The 24640-nt window shown below is 40.7% G+C and overlaps 1 protein-coding gene across 1 annotated transcript in view; it reads right to left on the reverse strand.

Annotated features, from left to right (window-relative positions):
- The window catches only part of fbxo41 (F-box protein 41), a 37112-nt gene extending 33708 nt beyond the window's left edge, over nucleotides 1–3404 (reverse strand). The window contains exon 1 of the mRNA XM_033991958.2: nucleotides 3346–3404. The gene's annotated coding sequence lies outside the window, so the exon portion shown is untranslated. The remainder of the gene's footprint in view (nucleotides 1–3345) is intronic.
- Nucleotides 3405–24640: the final 21236 nt, after the last annotated feature.

Raw genomic sequence — 24640 nt, forward strand, 5'->3', positions numbered from 1 at the left:
AGGGGCAACAAAAATACAAGTTTCATACAACAAATTACATATATTAGATGGTTATTCATGTCATCACTATGGTCCACTCTGGTTTGGATGAAGGAAACCAGAGGCCCTTCACAAACTGTGGGAGGGCAAACTCAGAAAGGCCTCATTCATGAATCGATCCTATGACTTTCTTGCTGAGAAGCGAGAGTGCTAACCACTCAGCTATCAACATCATCATAATCCACATGTTTCATGTGGATATGCCGAGTCATTTCACATATTACACAGAACCATAAGCCAAGTCAAAACAGCAGTAGGTTTTTACAGATACACAAGACAAATTTGACCATAGAATTCTGACCTGTTCTCCAGCTGAATGTATGTTTGCAATCCCTCACCCATCAAGAAATGGTCGATATAGTCTGCATGTTTTTTTTTATTTTTTTTATTTACACTTTATGGTCAGTGTTTTGCAGGTGCTCATAATCATATCTAATATCTAGAACTGAACAGAACAGAGCAAAGAGAACCCCTCTCAGCAGCATGCTACAAACAGCCCATGTGAACAAGAAGCCTTTGTTTTAAAGATTCTCGTGTCTTTCTGTGATCCCAGGTCCATGAGAGTTATCCTGAGAAGGAGAGGTATCGTTCTGTGACAGGACAATCTCGTAGCCTCCTAGAGATGGACACGCTCCCCTGACAGCAAAGGGCACACCTAACCAGGCCTGCTCACTTGTCATTGCACTGAGATAAGAAAACATTCAGAGATTAGTGTCAATTCAAAATAGTGATGGAATACCTACAAAATATTTCAAGAAAGGACACCAGAATGACAAAATGCAAATCTATATTTTCATATTTTATGACATAGCACCAGGGAGCCCTTGAAGTAGTATTAGTATGCCACACAGTGAAAATGGGAGGAGGTGTGGGGGTCGTTGAGGTGGCATTTCAAAGCTAAAGGCAGGCAGGACAGAGCTGGGTAACTGGCCAATGTGAGCTGATGGACAGGGGTGTTCCGTAGCTCCACTGTCCACTATTGATCCAGGCGGCAGCCCACAGCTGCAATTACCCCTCAGTGTACACAGATCAACACGGCAGGTCCCTGGTGAGAAGGGAAAATCTAAACCACTGGAGAAAATGTAAACTCAATTGTTGAATTGTTGACTTTATAAACAAAATACACACACACATACACGCACACAATACAGCGCACAGCAAAGTCTATGTGGCCTTGAATAAACTTTTTTGCAAGCATTTTTCCAAAGAAAGAATTGCTTTTTGTGTGGAATTAGCAGTTGGTGGCTTGGTAGGGGTGTGCCATATGCTAAAAAAATTACATTTTCTTTAAGAGGTAATTATCTGTTTCTTCTGGGAGTTCTTGCTTCACTGTGACTGGTTAAATCTGCCTGTCGCTCACATGAGCATGACAGAGGCTGACCAATAGGACAAGTGTTTGTATTTGAACACACAGTTGCAGGGTTTTATTCTGCCTCTTATCTTTTAATGTTAATTTTATGATGTGTTGTATTGTGATTTTAATGTCTTTCTTGCTCTGTGAAGCACTTTGATTTACTTTGTGTACAAACTGCGCTATACAAATAAACTCGCCTTGCCTTAATGAATCACAAAAGTGTCCTAAGAGCAGCAGATCTATGGTATGACAACTCCCTATTATTACATAACGCATTTTATAGACAAAAGCCAAAAAGGTTGGTTTTCTTTCAGTAGTTCCTGGTGGTAGCAACCGTCTACAGGTTTTGGTGGCATGGTTTAAACTAGATGCTTTTAATTATGTATAGGCAGGGGTGACGCCACACACTTTTGTTTGGAGGAGCTGAGGGACTGCTAAGGTCTTCAATGTTGGGGCTCACTTAATATTTTAATTTAGAGCCTTTTAACAGTGGAGCGTACACTCCACCCTCTAACATGTTTTCTGTTTTAAACAGGTTTAAATATAGTTTGGTCCTGTAGTGATTTGTAAAAGCTATGTGGAATTCTGTTTTACTGGAGTCTCATTTTCAACAACATTTTTAGTCAAGATCGGATGTGTTATGAAAGTGGGACAGAAATCTTTGGGGGGACTAATGGGGTGCACTGACCTGTCTAGGGGAGGCTAGACTATCTGCCCCATTGTCTGTGTGCTCCATTTAAATATGTTGGTCATTCATCCCAAGACATCAATTACTATTTGAGTTTGTCAATCTAAACTGCTCAGAGCAGATTTACTCCTGTGGTATGTTATAACTGTGAACACTGTGCACTGCATGTCTAAATAGAGAGAGGGTTTGGTCCCAATTGAATCTGAATAATCACTAAGTTATAGACTGAGTGAATGAAGGATTCAAAGACACTGACACTGCATAAGCACACTAGTCATGTTTTGTTGGTGTCAAAACAATCATTGTGAGCACAGAATAACCCAACCTCGACAGGTTCACTGGTGCAGTGCAGGTATAACAATGGGAAATTCAGGCTTGTGCTTTCATTCTACTATGAAATGTACTTGTTTACTTCTTCCTGTTGGCTCTTTTCTGCATGGCTGGTCCAGGCAGTACCACATCTGGTCAAAATTACAGAGCAAGGATTGTATCAAGAGTGCACCCTCACATGACAGCTCACACACACTGGAGCCTGTGCCTCCTCAGAACCTACAGCCCAAACAGGAGAGTGAGGAGTCATGAGAATATGCCATCACAATGAGGCCTACATGTAAAGGCTCTTAAACCTTCACTGTAAAATATCAGTTTGTAATTGGATAGTGGCAGTTGTCAGATTCACACAGACCTTTAGGAGCAGCCTGTCTGTTTGTACAGCAGTAGGACATAAGCAGGGCAAATGTGACCTCGCTCGGTCTCCAGGTGCACATTAATCTTGTGTTGGATCATTGCAAACGGGACAGAACCTAAATATTGACACGTTTAGAAATGAGGCCATTGAAGACAGCCTCCCCATATCTGCAACGCACATGGATCAATCTGGAGCCTCATACAGTGTAAAGTGGGTGTGGACGAGCGGCATCACCAAATGTCATCTGAATGCGATGGGCGCTCCAGTGCACAGTAAAAGTGCACAGTAAAAGGCTCAAACGAGCAGAGCCTGAGGTAATCTCTGGCGCCCATGGCAGCGCTGGAGCCCTCCGGAGGAAAGCGGCACATCCTGGCATGTGCACGGTTTTCTCCAGTACCACAGCACTGGCACAGAGCCGGACTTCACGACGTTGCATAAATTCTTTGCACAGGAACAGCAACATCAACATAACGACTCGCCACAGCAGACCAGAACCAGCGCACACAAAAGCCAAGACGTCTACGGTAACGTGTTTACCAGATCCGCTCATAAAAAGAAGAAATGCGCCTCACTCACCTCGCAATCTTCTCCTCATTTTTCCGCTCGAGCCGAGGAACGCTCCTGCACGCGCTGACGTCACGCAGCCCTCTCTGCTGCAGCGAGCAGCAGGCCTGCAGAGGACACCGAGAGGAGGGGGCTCAGCACACACCTTACAAACGGTATACAACAACCCACAGATACAACCCGAGCTCTCCCAGGCTGTGATGTGGAGAGGGATGGAGCCTTGCGCCCGTGGGAGTGGGTGTGGAGTCACGGGACAGTCCCTGGTCAGACACACCGGATAATATCCCCATTCAGTAAGCTGCTAAAGGCTGTTTGCTGTTACTTTATGAATCACGAGATATTATGCAACATAGAGCCACAGCTTAAGTCTTACCCACCCTTTGGTTGAAATTCACTGTAGTAATTTTTTATCAATAGGCCTAATGCTGCTAATAACAAAACAGCCGTTTGACTTGGGACAGCAAAGGGCAAATGCCACATTCACATAGAGAAGTTGCACCCTGCTGCAAAAGCTCATTCTGGCAATCAAGATGAAGGCGGCTGCCGTGCTTTTTGTCATTAAACACTAAATGAAAAGGCCACTTTGGTGCAATATCACCCATTTCCTCTGTTTCTCTTGACATTTTCTGAATGAGAGAAACACAATTTTAATGGCTCATCCAAATAATAACCAAGATTTTAAATTCATTCATGGTTTGCTTGTGTCGTTTACCTCTTTTTTATAGGGAACATTTTTCAGTAAAATGTGATTATAGTCTTCCAGAGATAATCTGCCCCATTGGCATAGGCTGGGTAAATTGGTATTGATACAGTTTATGGCCATTGGCCACCAACTACACACAAACAACACACAGTTCATATGTGAGCAAGGTGGGAAGATGTCTGGCCCAACGGCACAACAGTAAGCATTGGTTGCAGCAGGATTTGAAGAGGCGAGTTGGACAAGGGCTATGGCCACATCTGCTAATTTAAAAATGTGTGTATATTTTACTAAAATGTCCACACTTTAAATATATCTGGGTCAAACATACATTAAAAATGCACATTAGATTAAGACCTAATCACGTTGGTCATGTAATAGTTTGTCTAGTAGTTATCAGGATGTATTTCTTAAGTCACTACACACAATATTTAGTATAGATGTTTATGATGTCTGATATTTAGGTCATAACACCACACATTTATTTACTTGAAATGAATAATTTTTTATTTGACTATTTATGTTCTAATTGTGCACTTTTTCTGTTACACATTGCTCAAGTAGGTCTCACTATAATACTACAAAACAGAGGTCTAACTATCACTGCCTTCAGCAGACCTGTTTTTGTAGTAATCAGCTGACACCAAAGACCAAAAACTGGTTTAGTCCTGATTTAGGTGACAGGAGCACACAGGTGACAGGAGCACACAGGTGACAGGAGCACACAGGAGCAGAGAGGTAACAGGAGCACACAGGTGACAGGAGCACACAGGTGATAGGAGCACACAGGAGCACACAGGTGACAGGAGCACACAGGAGCAGACAGGTGACAGGAGCACACAGGAGCAGACAGGTGACAGGAGCACACAGGTGACAGGAGCACACAGGTGACAGGAGCACATATGTGACAGGAGCACACATGTGACAGGAGCACACAGGTGATAGGAGCACACAGGTGATAGGAGCACACAGGTGACAGGAGCACACAGGTGACAGGAGCACACAGGTGACAGGAGCACACAGGTGACAGGAGCACACAGGTGACAGGAGCACACAGGTGACAGGAGCTCACAGGTGCACACAGATGACAGGAGCTGACAAGAGCACACAGAAGCACACAGGTGACAGGAGCACACAGGAGCACACAGGTGACAGGAGCACACAGGAGTACACAGGAGCACACAGGTGACAGGAGCACACAGGAGTACACAGGAGCACACAGGAGCACACATGTGACAGGCAGGGCTGGTCCACCCTATAAACAGACTAGCAGCTGCTTAGGGCCCCGAGGCCAGCAGATGGCCCGCAAGAGCATACATTTACACTGACATAATATAATATATAAAGTTTTATTGGGCATAGGACTTTGTGTGTTTACAGCAGCCAAAATATCCCTCTAAAACAATTACATTTGTTTTATATCTATAGTAACAAAACACCTAGTGCTGCTACATTTGTATTTGAGTCGGGCAGAGGTGAGGGCAGCTATGTGTTTACACTGGTGCAAGTACCCAACATAATGTAAATCTAAGCCCAGTGTTGCCAATTGGAACACATTAAAAATCCACCAGAAACATGTCTAGAATTTGAAAAATCTTGACCCCCCTTATATGTTTGTGTTCTGTTCTTGTGACTGTGGTATTTGTGACATTCTGGATGTTTTCAGTCTGGAGATGGTGCTGTGGTTGAGGGTGGATCATTGTTCTCGTATGACTACAGTGATGGCAGTGAGACACTGGCAGTTATGTAGAGGTGAGAAATCAGCTAAATGTTCAACTGAAGTGTCAGCACTGCTCAGATCAGGTCTGAATTCATGTCACCTGATCTCCTTCATCGTCTGCACTCAATTTACACAGATGTTCGCTTCTATATATCTGTTACGTTATCTTTTCTATCAAAACAATACAGGCTACTTCAGAGGAGCATCTAGGCCACATGTCATATGTCTTAAAGTTACTAATACAATGGGACAAAGGCTGTACCCATATAAGTCATACCAAATCAGACTATATACATAGAAAATATATGGCTTCATGGCTTATATATGTATGTATACATGTATGTATGTATGTATGTATGTATGTATGTATGTATATACCCCCCCCCCACCCCCCCCCACACACACCCACACCCACACACACACACACCCCCACACACCCCCCCACACACACACACATACATATATATATATGTTTTTTTCTCATGTCTTAATGTCTAGTTTGTGAGGCAAACACAAGGAACAATAAGGATATTTGTTTTTTTTAATTTTTACTCCTTGTAGTTGGAGAATCGCCCTATTATTCCATTTCAAATAATACATAGAGTAGACTTTTCTCTGCCGGACTCTGGATAGTAGAAACTGTTTTCACGTGTCCATCTGGATGTGCGTCTGTGGAATGAAGAGGATTTTGTGCCTCGACTACGTTCACATGGTAGTTGGGCAGTAAATAAGATCTAATCTAATTGGAATTATACATGCAGGCCAGATGCAGACATACATTACTGGCACCAGTATGTTGGCAGGTGGCATTGTTGTCATGTGGCTTATGTGAGAAACGCTTATTTGTTCTGAGAATAATATAGAGAGGCCTATAGTGGGTTAAGTGAGTAGTAAGAGCTGGGCTGTGTGAAACAGGTCTGATCAAGCTGGGGCTTCATAAGGAATCTAGTCAAAGTGACGCACGTGGACAGGTGAGACGCAGGTTTGGAGTCTTTAGGCTGAAGTGAAATCATTTATTGTGTTGATCATTTGGCAAAGGAAAAACTGTCAACCTCCAGTTACAGTTGGCCAGTACTAAATCTGGCCATAACGACTTTCTTTAACCTTGACCCAGTGACTTGACTGATTAAAAGAAAATATTTGCATAGCTCTGAGAAATGAATTATGTTAATTATTAACTAAGTGTATCTTTACCACAGAGATGAGGAGCACACATCAGACTGAAGCCTTCTTACTGTGTTCAGAAGATAACTGTGATGACCTTATACTCATCTACCCTTTACTAACTTGCCTGAGCATTGTATCATACTGAATTTAGTTGTCTGATTGTATAGTTTGAAGTTTCTTATTCCAGCTGCAGCCAGTTGAGTAACCAGATAAACTGATCTTTAAAAGATGTCACTTAAGCCAATGTACAGGTACAGGATAAAAAAAAAAAAAACCTCAAATAAAAAACACCATTTTATGTTTTAGTGGGAAAAAAAAAACATATCAAATGAATTCACAGGCAACACGTAGGCCTCCACAATCATATGTCCTAATACATTTTTTCATCAGTGTTAAATGGACTCAGCAGTATCAATGTGTGGGAAAGGTCCATGTCTGAGCTCAAGCACCACTTGCTGCTAAAACAGAGGAATTGCACCCTAGAACAGTGGGTTATTTTCAGCCTTTTTTCTCAAGTACCCCCCAAGCTTTAAACTCAGGTACTGCAGGCAAATAATCTGTTGTACTGTCAACTACCATTATAATGTCTACTTTTAATTACAGTCTATTGATGTCTAAAATCCCAAAAATTACTAAGACACACAAGTATTCTAGGTATAAATTAGGGCTAAATCAGGTCCAAATGAAATTCTTTAAGCTGCGACAATAAATGCATCTAAATCTTAAAAATCTTAAACTAGGACTACACTGGTGCTATATTATTTCTACATAAGGACCAGAGGTAGTACTCATACTAGTACTAGTGCTACATTTACCCTGTTTACTTGAGTAACTTTTTTAAAGAAATTGCACCTTTCTAGCAGCATACTTTGATTCCTATTTGAGTAATAGTTTTATTGAAGTAACAGTACTCTTTTTCATAAACAAAATATTTGGTTCTTCTTCCCACTTTGAGTAAGTCCACAACACACAAACGCTTCATGCTGATTTGACCATTTACGTTTTGTGTTTCCTGCTCTGCCCCTTCAGATACAGTAAGCTTTAGTTTTTCTCATTTTTGTGTCTGTCCTTTGAAAAGACCAGATTTTGTGCATTATTTAATATTGTATCCTTGCAATTATGAATCAGATGTTATTTTGTAAGTTCTTCTTACTTGAGTAGTTTAAGGCAACTCTATCTGTACAGCACAATTCGGGCACAAAGTAATTCAAAGTGCTTTACAGGATAAGAAAGACGTTAAAATCACACAAATCAAAATATAAATAATCACAAATAATCATCATAAAATTAACATTAAAACAGAAGAGTGCAGAATAAAACCTTTTCAGTCATATGCACAGATAAACAAAACCTTTGAGCCTGAATTTAAAGATTGTCAAAGTAGAGGCCTGTCTCACATCTTCATGAAGAATGTTCCAGGTTTTAGCTGCAGAAAACTGAAACACTGATTCCTCATGTTTAATCCTGACTCTGGGACCAGCAGGAGGCCGTTTCCTGAAGTCCTCAGAGTGTGAGATGGTTCATGTGGCTCTAACATGTGGGAGATGTTCTTTGGTGCTGGTTCATGGAGAGACTTGTTCACAAACAGAGCAGCTTTAAAGTCTATTCTCTGAGCCACAGGAGCCAGAGACCTGAGCACAGGACACATGTGTGAAGTACTTCCTGGTTCTAGTCAGGACCCGAGCAGCAGTGTTCTGGATGTACTGTTCTGTCTTAAGGCTCGTTTGGAGAGGCCAGTGAGCAGGACGTTACAATAGTCTAACCTACTGGAGACAAATATGTTACTCTTACTTGAATACAATTTTTGGCTACTCTAGTCACTTCTGATAAAGATTAACTCAAAGTAGGGCTAAAATGTGGATTGATTGAGCCAGTTTTCTACATTGATTACATTGTACCTTGGCGTGAAATATTCAAAAGGTAAACACAATTGTTGAACCTGATTATTTTTATTACTGACTAGACCCAAAACCTCTCTGTGTTACAACCTAAACCTTTAACAATATTCACCTTTGCTGCCTCCATCTGTGTTAAATATCTTTGGACTATAGAATATTGTGGTGTCATGTGAAATGCAGCGACAGCTTGAGAAACTCTGGACTAGCACTTAGAGACATAAAACATTTCACTTGTTTGACTGACAATGTCACATAATCAAGTAATAATCAATTTGAAATAATAAATGTAGGCAGTCAAATAAAGCAGACTGAGATTTCAGAAAACGCGGTTTAATAGGATCAGTCATTATAATGTATTAAGTTTTACCATGCGCATAACAACCAATCAAGAGATATTTTTCACTAAAGTCTGTCACCTTAAGACGATATTCCGCGTTTTATAGCACTTACTTTGCATTTTTTATGAGCTGGAACATAGAACATTAAGTTGTCAAAAGGGCCATAATTCATCACTTGTACTACTGCCAAATTATTCATGCCAAATGTCAACATTCCTCTCACTAATTTCTGCTCTGTTTTAAAAAGCCATGAAGTGATTGAAATCCTGTGTGTTTTTGCAGCACTAAGTGGTCAGTTAAAAATATCACATGGCACCAGTCTCTTCCTTCAATTCAAATTATGACTGTTCATATGAAAATAGGCTTTAGTGCTGGACGGGTAGTACAGTGGTCATGATTAAGCCTCCTTAAGTGATGCCGGAGCACTCTTAGTGGATGCTATGGCACGCAACCAGCAGTCTGAGAGCTGATTTGTATTAACATTTAAATTAACTTGTTAGTTGAGTCTCAGCTGTGTCTGGTCCTTATATAATTACACGAAACATCCATTGATTGTCCAGAGTTTTTTTTTCAGTAACAGCTGACAACTTAAGGTGCATGTTGAGAATTACCTTGGTTATAATTAAAAGCAGTAAAAAAGCTAAACCTGTTACATCAATCTTTGGGCCTTGTACGCCCTCTACATCCAGCAGTGACAGGGGAAGACTGACACACAAAGGCTTAAAAACTCTTTTCCTCTGGAGATTTTGATAGGAGGAATAAGACGCCGGGCCGCTCTACCCTTCTCTCCTCACGTCAAGAACCATGGCAAATTTAGAGCGAACACCTTTATCCGTCCCCCCTTATTCATATTTATGAGGAGTGACTGACAAACTCATTGTCTGTAATTACAGTGTGGTGAACCTTCATTGTCTTTAGATTGGTAGAGACTGAGACGTGCTGTGCTTTGGCTTACTGCACTAATGCAAACCTCTTCCATGTAGATATTATTAGTCACTCTTTGCTTAGCAACCACAACACATGTCCAACATTTTTTTTCTTGCACAATGAATCGTTTTCGCAGCAGACTATTTTATTTTGGCTGCGTGTTTAAAAAAGATTCAGAAATCAAAACAAACAAGACTAGTTTTTGGTCAAATATGTTTATATCTACTAGTTAATAATAGCTAATATTTTTCACATTCAAAGCATTTCCTCTAAATCTTCCCCTATTCCCTGAGGTAGATGGGGCCAATTCAGTCTAAACACCCATGTGATCAATCCTAATCAATAGGTCATGTTAGACCTTATGTGAGTCCTTCGAGCTATTGATAAGCAGTGGAGTACATTGTATGAGAATCAACAAGGGCTCAGAGGTAAAGGTGTAGTGCACACTTTGAACAGCAGAGGGCACTAATAAGAAGCAAGCGCCACCAGATTTACTCAGAGAACCTCTGTAGGTTGCTTTCTAGACTATTATGCACACAAAACATGTAGTGTAGTAAAGTGGATAGTCATTTGATGTATTTTACAGGTGAAGAGCCGTGCACCTTCAGAATCGTTAAAAGTAAGTATAATACAATTACATATGCAGTAATATAGCATACTGTATTTGATTTGTCATGCAAGAAACTTTTTTTTTTTACACAGCAATTGTCCAACAGCTCTGAGACCACATGCGGGGCACAAAGACAGGCAGTCTGGCTTCCTCACAAGAAGAGAAAATCTTGCTACATCAGTAAGTCAAATGGGCTTTCGCTGTCTGTTAACACTTGCTGTTGCACAATGGAACAACATAGAAGCATGCAGGAGCCCGGCCAATATCAATATATCACCTCAAGTGCCAATTATACTCATTAAAAGGATGAAATGGGCCCAAACTACAGGCTAACAGCTTGGAAATCATTATCACTATACAACTCAACTGTAAATGTGCAGTTTATTAACAGGCATTCCTGCTATGAAAATGAGCATGTGCAACGACAGGGTGGGAGGCCAAACAATAACAAATCCTTTGGTGTAGTCAAGAATTGTTTTGCCATAATTATTTAAAAATAATTGACAGAAATGGCTTTGGAGCAGCCGTTCAAATTCACAAATACAGTGTTAAGGTGTATATTTCTATGAGTTACTTGTGGAAAGTCTGAGATTTGTGTAACGTCATAACTGGAAATAGATGCATTTGCAATCGAACTGCAACAACAACTGCAATCACACACAACCCATGTCAAATGTCAGAGGAGTTCTATTTTTTTGTTTTGAGATTTTTTTTTACCCTTGGGCAGTGTGTGTTCTACTGCAAATCAAGCCATATATAGTAGTAGCTTTAAGTACTTTGAATATAGTACTGTACATAGCTTCCTAATCACTTGGGAAATGGGAGATAGGACCATTTCTGTAAAAGTGGGACTGTGTTTTTTCTCTTGAAGGTCGTTGACGGCTTTGGTGTGTAGTCTCTTAATACAAAATTTTCACTGTTTAAGTATTAGTCCTAAAATAGCGGTACACAGGTCTTATAGCAAAGCGCATGTATCACAATGACAACGATTACCCAGATCTCTGTGTTCTTAGCTTGAGCCACGGATGTTGCCATAGTAACGCGAGTATGTCTTATCAAGTACGGCCCTTGTGATTTTTCACTGCAACTTATTTAGGCTGTTCACTGTAGGTATGACAACAGGCTATTGAGTTGTTGCATTTCATTTCCATGCTAATAGACTTAACAGCCCATTGTGTGTTATCTTAACCTCTGATCCCTCCTTGTCAAACCGTTGTCAGCTAATATTAAATTAGACAAGAAAAAAAAGGCTCAGGAAAAGCTGGAAAAGGCTAGAAGTTATAAATAGGAGTAATTCTGCAAAGAGCTGACTGTCTGTGCGGTATCAAAACAGCAGCATTTTAATGAACACGCAGAAACGATACAGGGATGAACTTGTATTTTAGCTTTATGAGGAAAAACACTATCTTCAATTGCACTATACATCCTCTCTGTTGACACTGTGGTCTGGAGGGGGGGGGCAGTTTTTTGTTCTATGTCCCATCTTAGAATATGTAACTAACAAAGGTTTAGATCAGTTCAAATAAAGATAACTCAAATCAAATCATTGACCAGTTCTAATTCATATTTTGTTTTTTTTATTATTAATATTTTGGTTATATTAATTATTACGACCGCTTTCTGACCCCTGACCCACCCGCAGTTCCCTGTCCACTACCTCATCTTTAGATATTTATCCATTTTAGCGCAAAAACCTCATAGAGATCAAACTGGACAGGAAGTAGTGACGCTAACAGTCAGACTCTGTTCTGCACAGAGCCAATTGTAAATACAGAACAGAGAATTCAGTAACACACACTAAACACACTATGCATTTGCCTTAATGCAAAGTGCTCTAAAGTGACACTTGTTTTGTAAATGTTCTAAACTGAACTTCCATCTTGGCTTTTGGACAAACATGTCAGAAGCCGCACTGATCTTTTTTCCTTTACAGTATTACTAGGTTGTACACATGTTTGTTCCTGGTGACGAACTCAACAGTGAACCATTCGATTACATGAATCATATCTATATTGTGAGACATTTGAATTGATTTTTGGCTTATGTGACTTCCGGGCCACCGTATCTGCCGCACTGTGATATTACCGTACTCATGGTAAATATTCCACATTAAGCTGCAGTATTTCCCATGTAGACCATGCGTGGTTTTGTTTGACACTTAGCAGCTCTGACTTTTGGCAGACACTTGTGCCTGTTCTCTTTTTGAAAATAATGAGTCCGTTTGATGTTGGACCACTACGCTCTGTAATGAGAAGTAGACTGTTCAGGAGACATGAAAGCTCTTCAGTCCACATGGACCCAGGCAGGACAGGGACTGAGGGACACTGCCGAGTTTTGCTCACTTTATCAAGAGCTACACAATATAATGACGGAGGCCAATGTCAAATGTGTCAACTTTTTAACTCTAAAAAGAACCTTTTCAAATGGGGCATGGAAAGGCACAGAGGAGCATTGCAGCTAGAGACATCATCTAAATGTGTGCAACAAAGACAAACACCAAGAGAATTGTTGAAATTCAAGTGCTTGTTGCATGAGGCAGTTTTTAGGTGTTTATGGAAGCGTTTAAACACAATTACCACGTCAAAATTGAGACTAAACGAGGAGCTAAACCTGGACTAGACCACCACTAAACCAGGACCAAAACAAATCTTGTACACGTGTCTAAATACTCCCTGAAAGACAACAATACAGTCTGTCCAGTGGAGCGTTTACACCTCCTGGGAAAAGTCAGTTATATTTTCATGTTCTGGTGGATTCAGACCTGGATTTGCATTTGACTGGGGAAACCTTTCAAGAGCTGAGTGCGTTTTGCCGTAGACCCCTCCTGAGGTGCAATCGTGACGTACATGAGAGATTAGTGTTGTCAATGAGTTTAACAGCACAGCCCAAAGACAACGCAGATTAAAAAGAGACTCACCACGGCTTTGGTTTATGCAGTGGTGGAAAGAATAAAACAACTGAATAACAAAAGTATTAAATTTAACTGTGAAGTTCACTTTAATGCCAAAAAAAAAAGGGAACATGTGTCCTTATGAGTGTGTATCCTTCAAAACTGTCCTTTTCTGAATTAAAAAGAAAAGTTTTGAAATTCTTACAGTAAAAGATGCACTATATAACTTTTCTGTTACTTGACCAGCCAGAACCATGCACTTTCACAAAGATTTACAAAGACAAATGAAACCATTTTCGGTCTCCACAATTCCAGAGGGTGTGATTGACCAATCAGAGAGATGCATGATGGCTCAGAGGGACAAAAAAGAAAAACAAAAAACACAGAGGACTGAGAAACAGCACAGATCTCTGCAGAATCAACAGTCGAAGCACCAACTATTACTTATCCCAGGTAAAAAAAAGTTAGATATTTTGTTCTGAATGTTATGAGAATTTTTGAAAAGAGAGGCCTTCCACATGTGAGAGACACTGATATACACTTTTCTGGTCAATTATCTGGGCCCTGCTTCTATGGTTTTGTTACCTCTGCCTGGAATGTTCCACAGTATGACATTACACGTGTCTATATCCATGGAGACAAACAGGTGATGGAACCAGGCAAGTGACAGGTCAAATCTGTAGAGGTGACCCACCAGTATTAATAATAAATAATAATAAAGGGCACATATTACGCAACTTGTGTAATGTGTGTGTGTATGTGTGTGTAATGTTTCCTCATCACAAACAGACGTGGACTTGTGTTTTGTTAAATTCACATGTTTAACTCTCAAATCTGGCATATTTAGGTTCTTCTCTCAAACAGAAAACACTCTGTTCCACCTTGTGATGTCATCATGTGATGTGATACAGGAAGTGCTCCGGTGTGTTTTTAAACTCCACACACCTTCACTAGAATTATTTGGATCATTTCAGCCTTGGAATTGCCAATGTGCTACTGAACTAAAGGTAAAAAGGAGCTGTTAACTTGAATACTACCACTTCATGACATCATAAGGTGGAACAGAGCATCTTGAGCTTTGGAGATGTAGACAGATCAATAATAAAGTCTTACTCAAACATGTGTGAATGAAACAAAACACAACTTCAGGTCTGTTTTTGATGCAGTAACATTATAACGTGGCTTAATATAATCTAGGACCATTAAGAATTCCCATCGTATTTTTTGTCATAACACCGGCAGCTGAATAAACAAAAGATAAATAAGTTGAATTAATAACATACTGTGGAACATTTGAGGCAAAGCAACAACATCAAGAAGAGAGAAACAAGTGCCCTTCATCTGAAAAGTTCCATAGTACACCTTTAAAGGATAATATTATTCCAAAACTTCCATAGGTCCTTAAATGCTCCTATTCGGAAGCAGGAAGCAGCATCTCTGGTCCAATCCATCTCGTCCTCCTTCATAAGACACGGCTGTCAGTGGTGCCAGCAGAGGCACAAACACAGCGTTGGAGTGGGAGGAAAGGAAGAGCTGATGGTGATGGAAGGACCTGCATCTTTTTATTTATCGGCATGACGATAGGAAGCACCCCAACCGTGACGAGGTTAATCTTTCCCCAACCTTTAAGCCCTGGGACTACATGGCTGTCCACTCTGCTAGAGGACAGTAGCTGGTTAATGGTTAGCTGCAGCGTCCTGCCACTGGGAAATGTTGTGTTGTGGTGACAATGGAAAGGCCTGCCTCAGCCCCCAGACTCTGTCACTATGCATCTCTCCCAAAGTTCCTGGTTGAGTTAATAGTTAATGGATGCGTCAATCTTGCGGGCCGACGGCAAGTATTAGTGCACCAATACACAGACAGTGGGAGCCCAATGCTGATGCTGTAAACATATCTTGTTAACAGGAAGCGCACCCCGGGATGCCACTCAAGTGATTGACAGGACACAGATGACATTTTGTCCTTACTCTTTGTTAATTAAGCAGCAGGCACTTGTTTCATGGTTGAAGCTATAGTAACTTTCCCATATATTTTCTGTGGCCTGAATCAGTTCAAAGCTGATGAAAAATTAGGGCTGTTGCCATACGAATTAACAAATATTATGTACTATTTTATCTTACTGTCTTTTGAATGGCTAAAAGTCCTCAAAATGTTGCATATAACACAAAAAAACGTAGGGAGCTAAAACCTTGTTAAAATGTACTTGAAATGACAATTACATGAAATTGTAAATATGTGAACTAATTATACATATATTAAATTAAATAATTATATAAAATGATTGATCTAAAATAGTTTGAAAAGTGAAAATGCAGAAAGAAGTAATTTTGCTTTAGAAATATGAAATGATTATTTTCTATTTCATATTAAAATTATGATGAATATTACACAGAGAGCATAGAGAATGTCATCTTTTGCATTATCCAAGTCTAAAATATAATACATTTAAAGGGACACCACGTAACCTTTCTGCTTGTCTCCATGGAGATGTAATTGCTTTGCCTGAAATGTTCCACAGTATGGCATTCAACTTATCAATTTATTATTTATTCAGTTACAATGTGTTATTATTGCTCAAAACATACATTATTACTCTGTACTTTCTGTAACTTGGCCATCATGGTGTTTGTTTCTATGGAAAGTTTAATGCTATACTGTGGACCATTACAATATGATCTCCATGGAGACAAGCAGGTTGCAGACCCGCCACCAAAAAGGTTACGTAGCGTGCCTTTACTCTAACCAGGTTTCAAAAATAAAATGTATTCTTACAATTCAGGATTTTTTCCCCTAATTCATTTAATTTATTTTAGATTTTTGTTTAAAATTCCATACCTTAGAATTGTAAGCGAACCCAAGTCATTAGAGCGACTTGTTTAGCTGTGTGCAGGTGAGCCCGAAATGCTCTTTTATCAAATTAGATGTTTTCTCAAAGTTATTTTCAACCACAAGTGCCTCTGAGGTCAGTTCATAATCACAACACACACACACACCCCCCCCCCACACACACACACACAGCAGGTAACAATGTGCTTCCAACTGTACTTTTGGTTAATTCACATGCTGATTACTTACAACACAGGACAAGGGAGTTTGAGAGCTGCGGAGAAAGTGTTTTGCTTTTTAAATATCCGCTGTTGATCTGAGTCATACATATGAAAGGCTCATTTAAAGCTCTAAGAATCACTGGGGGACTGAACATGCCTCTGTAGGTTTGAGATCAGAGGCGGTCTGTGTGTGATATACGGGCCCTGCTTTTAGGCTTGGGAAACAGACTGTGGCACATGCACCCCTGGGTGACCTCAGCATGGCTCCTATATACTCAGACAAGGAGACACGTCACTCCCCATGTGCCCCCCTGCAGCTTAAGGCCGACAGTCCATCACACGCTAAAAGCCACTTGGGGGCAAAGATGGCTATTATGCCCTATAGAAGGGTAACAGTGAGAAAGGGAGGAGACCGCACTGATGCGACACTTACTTAATGCAGCAAAATAGGAACCATTACCTTAAGAATCATTTAAGTAAATGTACGGTCTTTCAGAAACTACTCAGCGTTAACAGAGTAACTGCCAATTTCTTACAATTGATACTCTTTGCTTCATAACATCTTTGCATTGACACAGAAAAAATGTGAAAATATTCATAGAATGAAAATCTGTATTTTCCTCATACCATACTAAAATGTTAAGTTCTTAATGGCTCCAGCAAACACACACAAGACTTTGGATGGAGATGGAAAAGCTTGCTGCAGCTGCCTTGTGCTAAAATGTGAGACCGAAACTGTTAAAAACTTGTTGCCAGTTTGGGTTAATCAGTCAGAATGAACTGTTAGGAATACAAGGCACTGCTCAACAAACCTATGACAGATAACACGGATAGTTACATGAATCCTACACACAGACTCACACAGACACACACAGATACATACACACACACAGACACACATACACACACACGCACACATACAGAGACACACACGCACACACACACGTGAGCGTGCGTGTGGGTGTTTATATGTATTAATAATCCAGGCATTCAATTTAGTGCCTTATGTTTTTAGACAAAGTGGGAAATAGATATTTTACTGTCTGCTTTGCAGTTTCCAGTAAATAAATATTTCTTATAGTAAAATAAATTGAAAGTATCTTGCAATTTAAATTATTCCATTATTATTATTATTATTATTATTGCTGTTGTTTTTAGTATTGTTATTAGATTAGATTTCTTTATTTGTTCCCTAGGGGCACTTCTAGTGTAGCCTCCATCTTTAAAACTTTCACACAAGGACATCACACACAAGAAAGAAACAACAGTACCTAAAAATACAAGGACAACAATTTACATGAGTGAGTGCAGGTGAAGGCGAGCTGCAGCAGTGACCAGGCCTCGAGGAGCTGTTGAGGAGGTTTATGTCCGCAGGAATAAAAGAGTTTTTTAATTTACATCTGGGCACAACAAAGCGTCTGCCAGAGGCAGGGGCTTGAACTGTGAAAGGCTGAGCAGGAGCTCATATTATTTGCCTGACTTTAGATACAGACCTTGTGTCACAGGTCCAACATGTCACTGCACTGAATCCCAATGATTTTTCCACACTCTTTGACAGTGTTATGTAGTTATGATTTTTGAGGTTCAACAAATTGAACCAACAAAGAAAAGAAAACAGTCACTGGACTGTGCACTATGGCAACCTGATTCAAAGGTGAATTTATTATGAATTTAGGGGTCCAAATACATAATAGTTCTGCTGTTTCTAAAGCCTTCCCCTCTATGAACTCCTGAGCAGAGGAGCCTTCCAGAAATCAATGTACATTTCTTTTATTTTTGTGTCTTGTATTAAAAACAACAAAACAGAACAAAAAACACTTTACATGAATGGTACTTTTTGGACTATAGATTGAATAGAAATTACTCCTCGGCAAACCGACTAGGCAAAGTTGAGAATAATTATTCATATCCTACTGTGCCTATAGAATAGTGTTTTTATATATAAATATTTGGGGGTCACTGCTCTTCTTTGAGCCCCTGGTATTTCTCTAGTTTCTCATGTTCCTTTTTCCTGATGTTCCCACTTGGTACTGCGATGTCCACCACAACAGCTTTGCTCTGTTGTTTATCCACCACCACAATGTCCAGTTGGTTCACTCTCAGTCTGTATCTGAAGTCCCACAGGATCTTGGCTCAACTGTCTACTACCTTTGGAGGTGTTTCTCAACTTGACATATATAAAACATGTAATTTGACTGAGCTTCTATTTTCCATTATGTTAATATACAATTATAATATTTTCTAAACCCTAAGAACTTGGAATATCCTCCCATAACCAGCCCAACAATATTTTCAATGTATTACCCATTACCTAGCAGTATAAATGTAGCTTGATCTTGAGATTACTTTGCTGTGCTATCTATGCTGAGGTGGGCTTATTGTATCTTTTGGCAGTTTTACATAAAATCATTTTTTATGCTTGGCTTCATCTATAGGCATACATTTAAATTACAAGCCGCTCCCAGCATTAGAACAACTGTTGCAGCGCACCAATTTCATTCCGCTAATACTGAAGTGGCCACATTTTGCATATATTTCACAGCACTTCTGTGAGTGATGCTTGATTTCTGATGGTTAATTTCCAAAGCGCACTGTGGCTGGCATGGAGGCTGCTGGTGTGCACATGCAAATCATTAGCCTGCCTTGACGGGAGGGTACACACTGTGTGAGCCCACTCATTTTATACTACAAGTCTTTATGTCCCAGCCTAGCCTTCTCTCTATGTCTCTGATTCTGTCTTGGCAATGACAGACATGCAAATACACACACACGCGCACACACACACATACACACACACAAGGAGTTTCTTTGTGAGGCTACGACACACACAGTTCCCTCAGACTTCGACACGTTCTCGGCGGCTTCTCCACGGGTGAGCCATCATTATCTAGAGAGTGCCAGTGTTTGGCCGCAGTACGCCTGCTTTCCCAGCGTTCAACTGAAGAACCGAGACATAGGCTGCTGCAAGTGACACAGCTGTCATAGACATGCCTCATTACGGCCGCTGCAAATGTCAAAGCGCTAAAGTAATCATTCTGCACTCTACTGGACACTCACTAATTTGCAGCACGGGAAGAGGGTTAACCAGTTGTCTATGTAGATGAGTGAAATCGCCTTTTCATCCTGAGAGACAATCTGCAAGATGGCTGCATGCTAATGTGACAGCAGTGATCTGAATATTTGCAACAATGATCGACAATTTTTCACACCAGCACAAAGTTCCTTCAGAGTCATTACTGTCACTCCAGGATGCTTTTAGCAGTGGTGCATGGCTGCAGATGATATGCAGGCGCCATATAAAGCCATGTTTCCCTCCTCACGTCAAAACACGGGAGTCGGACAGGTCATTGTTAACCCAGTTTAGTTCTCCATGACAGGAGCAGGAGCGAGTGAAGGTGTGTGCAGACAGCTGACGTCCTCTGTGACTGATGGCAGTGATCAGTCGTAGTTAGAGGAAGCAGCAGTAGTGTACTACGAATGACCAGGTTAACGGTTAACATCACATCCTGTGTCTCTCAGGGCTGTGAGGGGCTGGGTCAGTCAGCAGGCTCCTGTTACAGGAGGAGGGGGACCGAGAGCCTGGACTTCTCTCAAACTACAGACACACACTTTACACTACTTCATGTAAATTGCACCTTTTATTACGACCTTGCCTTTTTGTTGTGTGTATGTTTTGTTTGTATCGCAGTATGATTCAGAGGTTTGTATATTTTAGTTAGCCTGTAGCTACCTTTCTGAATGTCCTTCATGTGCAACCCAGAGATGTCCTTGGATATTTTAGCTTTCTCGTGCCTGAGTGTATGCCACATTCAAAGTCACTTATCTCCTTTCTGATGCTCAGTTTGTATTTTTCAGCAGTCATCAACTGCTCTCAAACTAAATGCACTGAACTGTCATCTGCACTTGGGTTTTTGGAAGAGGTGGTGTGTTTTGGTCATTCTCTGATGTTTGTCTATTAGAAATTGACCCTGTACCAACCAGAGAGGAAATGAAGGCATATTCGAGCATGTGCATTTGTAAATGCTGATTATGACCAGTGGTAAATGGTGATGATGATTGACTCCATGGAGTAGTAGCATGTATCAAAAGTATGTAAAAGAAGCTCTGAGGGAGATTGCACTGTAGAGGTAAGAGGTAATGCCTGTTTTAAACTGTTCCTATAGTTTACCACAGTCTGGTTCAGTCAAGTCTGACATGAAAACGCTCTGATACTGTGCCTTTTGATGGACTGTTTAGCTGTTCAATGAGGCTGTGATTGTCAAAAAACTACACTTTTTTCACACTGTTGAAAAGACATTGCCTGGGATCCAGAACACACACTTCTTCAATACTTTATGACGACATGAGTCTGGTCAACAGTGAATCTCCCCGTTTCCAAATGGGCGTGATTGACAGGTGGATTAGCCAATCGGGGACAGGCATGGTCTGTCCATATAGAAATATATAGGAAAAAAAAGGGAAAAAAATCTCACAGGGGGCTAAAAAACGATGTGGATTTCTGCAGAATCAATGAGCTCCTTTATTTCACATGTGTCAAAAGACAAATGTGAATGCACGATCACATTTGACCAGGTTTGAGATGCAATGGAGGGACCAGGGTGATAACAGTCTGTATAAAAACAGAGATATATCATTCTGGATTTACCAGGCAACGAAAGCCATAATATGTGGTTGAAGACTTATATGAGCCTTGATACATGCATTTCCTTATACAATAAAAGGAATGGTCAGCATGTAGTTAGAAGTTAGTGTATAACTTGACCATTTGAAATGAACTCATGTTGTTTTAAATTTCTGTGTTCATATTCCTGTCATTAGCTAAAATGGAAGAACAACAAGAAAACCTGTCGCCTCTATCCCAGCTCGAGCCAGTACACTCTGTCTATGTGTGGTAATTGGACTCGTCGTAGGCCGCCATCATAGAGTGTAAGGCAGGCTTCCGTCAGTCAGCCCCAGGGCAGCTGCGGCTATATTGTTATCAACCACAATTTTGAAGTAAATGAAGAATGCACTGCAGTTTGAGTAATGCTACTGACAGGCAAAAGTAAAAGTCAAACTGTAACTGTAAATACAATTAAGGGGCTACAGTAATATTTTTTAAATATGAGTGAATTCTGCTGTGTAACAAACAGCATAGTTCCAGGAGAGTAATGGATTTTTTGATAGCCTTGAGAAGATAAATTAGAAGAGTGTATTATTTCTTGAGCCTGTAGGTCAACACGTACACAGCTCAGAGCCCTATTATGAGGGTTCAAACCTGGACTATTTCAAGGGCAGCTGTAAATTTTCCTGAGTAATTGAATTGCTATGAAGTCATTCAAGTAGCAGGGCCGCATGTTCATTGCTTTCCATTCAGTGTAGGTACCGTATATATACCGCCATCCCATTGACGTAGTTACCATAGAGATGGTGTTCACTGGATAAAAGTGGGAGACTGGACTCCTTGACCCAGAGTTGACTTGTCATTTAGAAAAGGATCAAGCAAAGTAAGTGAGTTAGGCTTCTGGGTCTCTTCATCACTTCGGCTGATCAGCAACACAAATGAAGATATTTGGAAATCAGAACAAAGGAAAGAATTAGGCTCTTTTGGTATGTTTGCATAACGAGATCCTTGTCGGCGCTACGCTTGTCTCCATCTTAATCACCTGCGCTCTCCAGACCACCTACACCGTTCTTCACATCTGATACAGCCGCATGTACGATCCGGAGGAATTAATCCGCTAAAGCCTGATTACCATTAGCGCCATGCGATTATGCACCTTGATTACTTGAGTCCACCCCGTGACGTGCCCCGCTGCACATTTTAAAGCCACGCATAAAATTACATGGTGATTACCCCCCACAATAGATCAATCCACAGGCAAATGAGGCAGTGTGGCCATATAGACCGTCTCAAGTAGAGCTGTGATTATTAATAGCCACTTGAGGTGACCCGATACATGCAGTCGGAGCCACGAAGACAGCCTCCTAATCCCCCGTGCAAGCAAATAAATTTGTTTTACATGCATTCTGAGAGTCATTATTGGATTATTGTTGTAGAGGTAGGTCTGTTTTGGAGTTCAAGCATGGATAAAGAGGATGCACAGCACTTCACACATAACTAGGCCTTGGTGGAGTGTGAATAGGCTGCTCAAGTATTGTACAGTAAGAACATGGACCGAATACTTTTTCAAACATAATTTTAAAGTCTACTTTTAGTTTGGTCATAAAGTGGTCCCTTTTGGGACCTGATGTAGAAATACTTTGGTCCCGGTTTAGTCCTTGTTTGATCCTGGTCTAGTACAGGTTTAGTTTTGGGTTAGTCATAATTTATTTCCAACACACTAGTGTCATATGAAGAGTTAACTGCAAAATGTTAGCCTATATGCCTTTATCTGGGACCTCAACTTCTCTCTCAGAGGGGCATGATTGACATGCAGACTAACCAAACGCATGGTCTGTTTGTGTCAAAGCAGACATGGTGACTTACAAATGAAAGAAAAGAAATAAAATGACACAGAGGACTGGAGAACAGTGTGAGTGAATCATGACAAAGCTCTAAACAGAGAATAAGCGAGAGAAGATTTCATTCTGAATGAAATGATTTGTTATGAGCAGACGCTCTTTCCTTCAAACAGAAAGTTGCAGGGGCTGGTACATCAGACGGCAAAACGTCATGTTGAAGACTTGTTCACTTTTGTTGGCCATACATGTAGAATTGCTAGCGTTGAAAGTGTAGCAATAGTCCCACATGCGGTAATCATGGCAACAGCACAGGCAGCAGTGGTTTTGCTGTTTGGAGCTGTGCAATATATGAACAGTAATATCACTTTGGTCTGACATAGTCCTTTTTAACAGCTAAAGTCACTTTGCATTGCATGATTAACTTTCTCCCCTCACTTGGTTTGGTTGTAAGTTACTTAAAGCCATAACAGCCATGGGCCATGGTATTTGCAGTTAGTCAGTAGCACCCCAGAGACTAGAGATTAGTCTGATAAATGGATGTGTTTGATAGTTTTGAGACAATTGCCACAGGATGACTGTTACATTCTGTCAGTCTGCCCCAGGGCAGCTATGACTGCTGTGCTAGTTTCCCTATATCAGTTACTATGACTGTGACAATATCAGTGCTGAGAAGTGTGTTTCTGTATATATGTAAATTTGTAAAAGAAGATGTTGACAGTCAAAAGGGTTGCAGCTTTAGGCATTTATTTGTGCATGATGCAAAGGAGAGAGAAAATAATGAAAAAAAACAACAACTTTTGTGGTGATTTATGAAGAATAAATGCTTTGGCTTGTTTGAGTAACAAACACGTACAAGTCAAGTACATATCATGTCTCGAAGTGACGTTTATCCTCTGAATCCCGGCCTGTCGAATCCTCCGCTGTCAGCTGAACAGATTCTATTTAATCCTGAGCCAGCACACTCATTTGGTCGCTCCAGATAACTAGTGTCATTGATCTATCCACAGGCAATCCGGCATCAAGCGATTAATTGGAAGAGACAATGGAGACGTGAAGAAATATCTATTTGTTGCCTTGTATTCTGGGATAAATGTGTGTGCGACTGTGAGTCACTCTGAACCACTACTCTGCATAGACCCCAAATGTTAACATGTTTGCATTAGTAATACTCTGGCAAGGACTTAATGGACTTGATGTGCTGCCATTCACAGCAAAAGGTCCACGATCGGGGTGTTGGAGGGTGGGTGGGGAGTTGGAGGGTCGGTGGGGGGGGGGCGTACTTCTCGGTGGTGGTCATGTGCCCTCCCAAGCACAATCACTTAATGGATTCGGCAATTATGCATATCCGCAGTAGTCGAAAACATAAATGTCAGTCCCGCGCAAAAGACCTGATTTATGTCTTTGTCTGAGAGAGGAAGCTTTTTGGGAATAAGGACAACATATAAGTGAAACGTAGCACTCACGCCTTAGGTATACTGTATCAAGTACCATTTATGATATGCAAATGTGAAGTTTGAGCATCAGAATCCACACGTAAAAAAATCCCATCACTGGCCAAAGTTCAAT

Source organism: Periophthalmus magnuspinnatus, chromosome 1, assembly GCF_009829125.3.
Source record: "Periophthalmus magnuspinnatus isolate fPerMag1 chromosome 1, fPerMag1.2.pri, whole genome shotgun sequence".
NCBI classification, from domain to species: domain Eukaryota; kingdom Metazoa; phylum Chordata; class Actinopteri; order Gobiiformes; family Gobiidae; genus Periophthalmus; species Periophthalmus magnuspinnatus.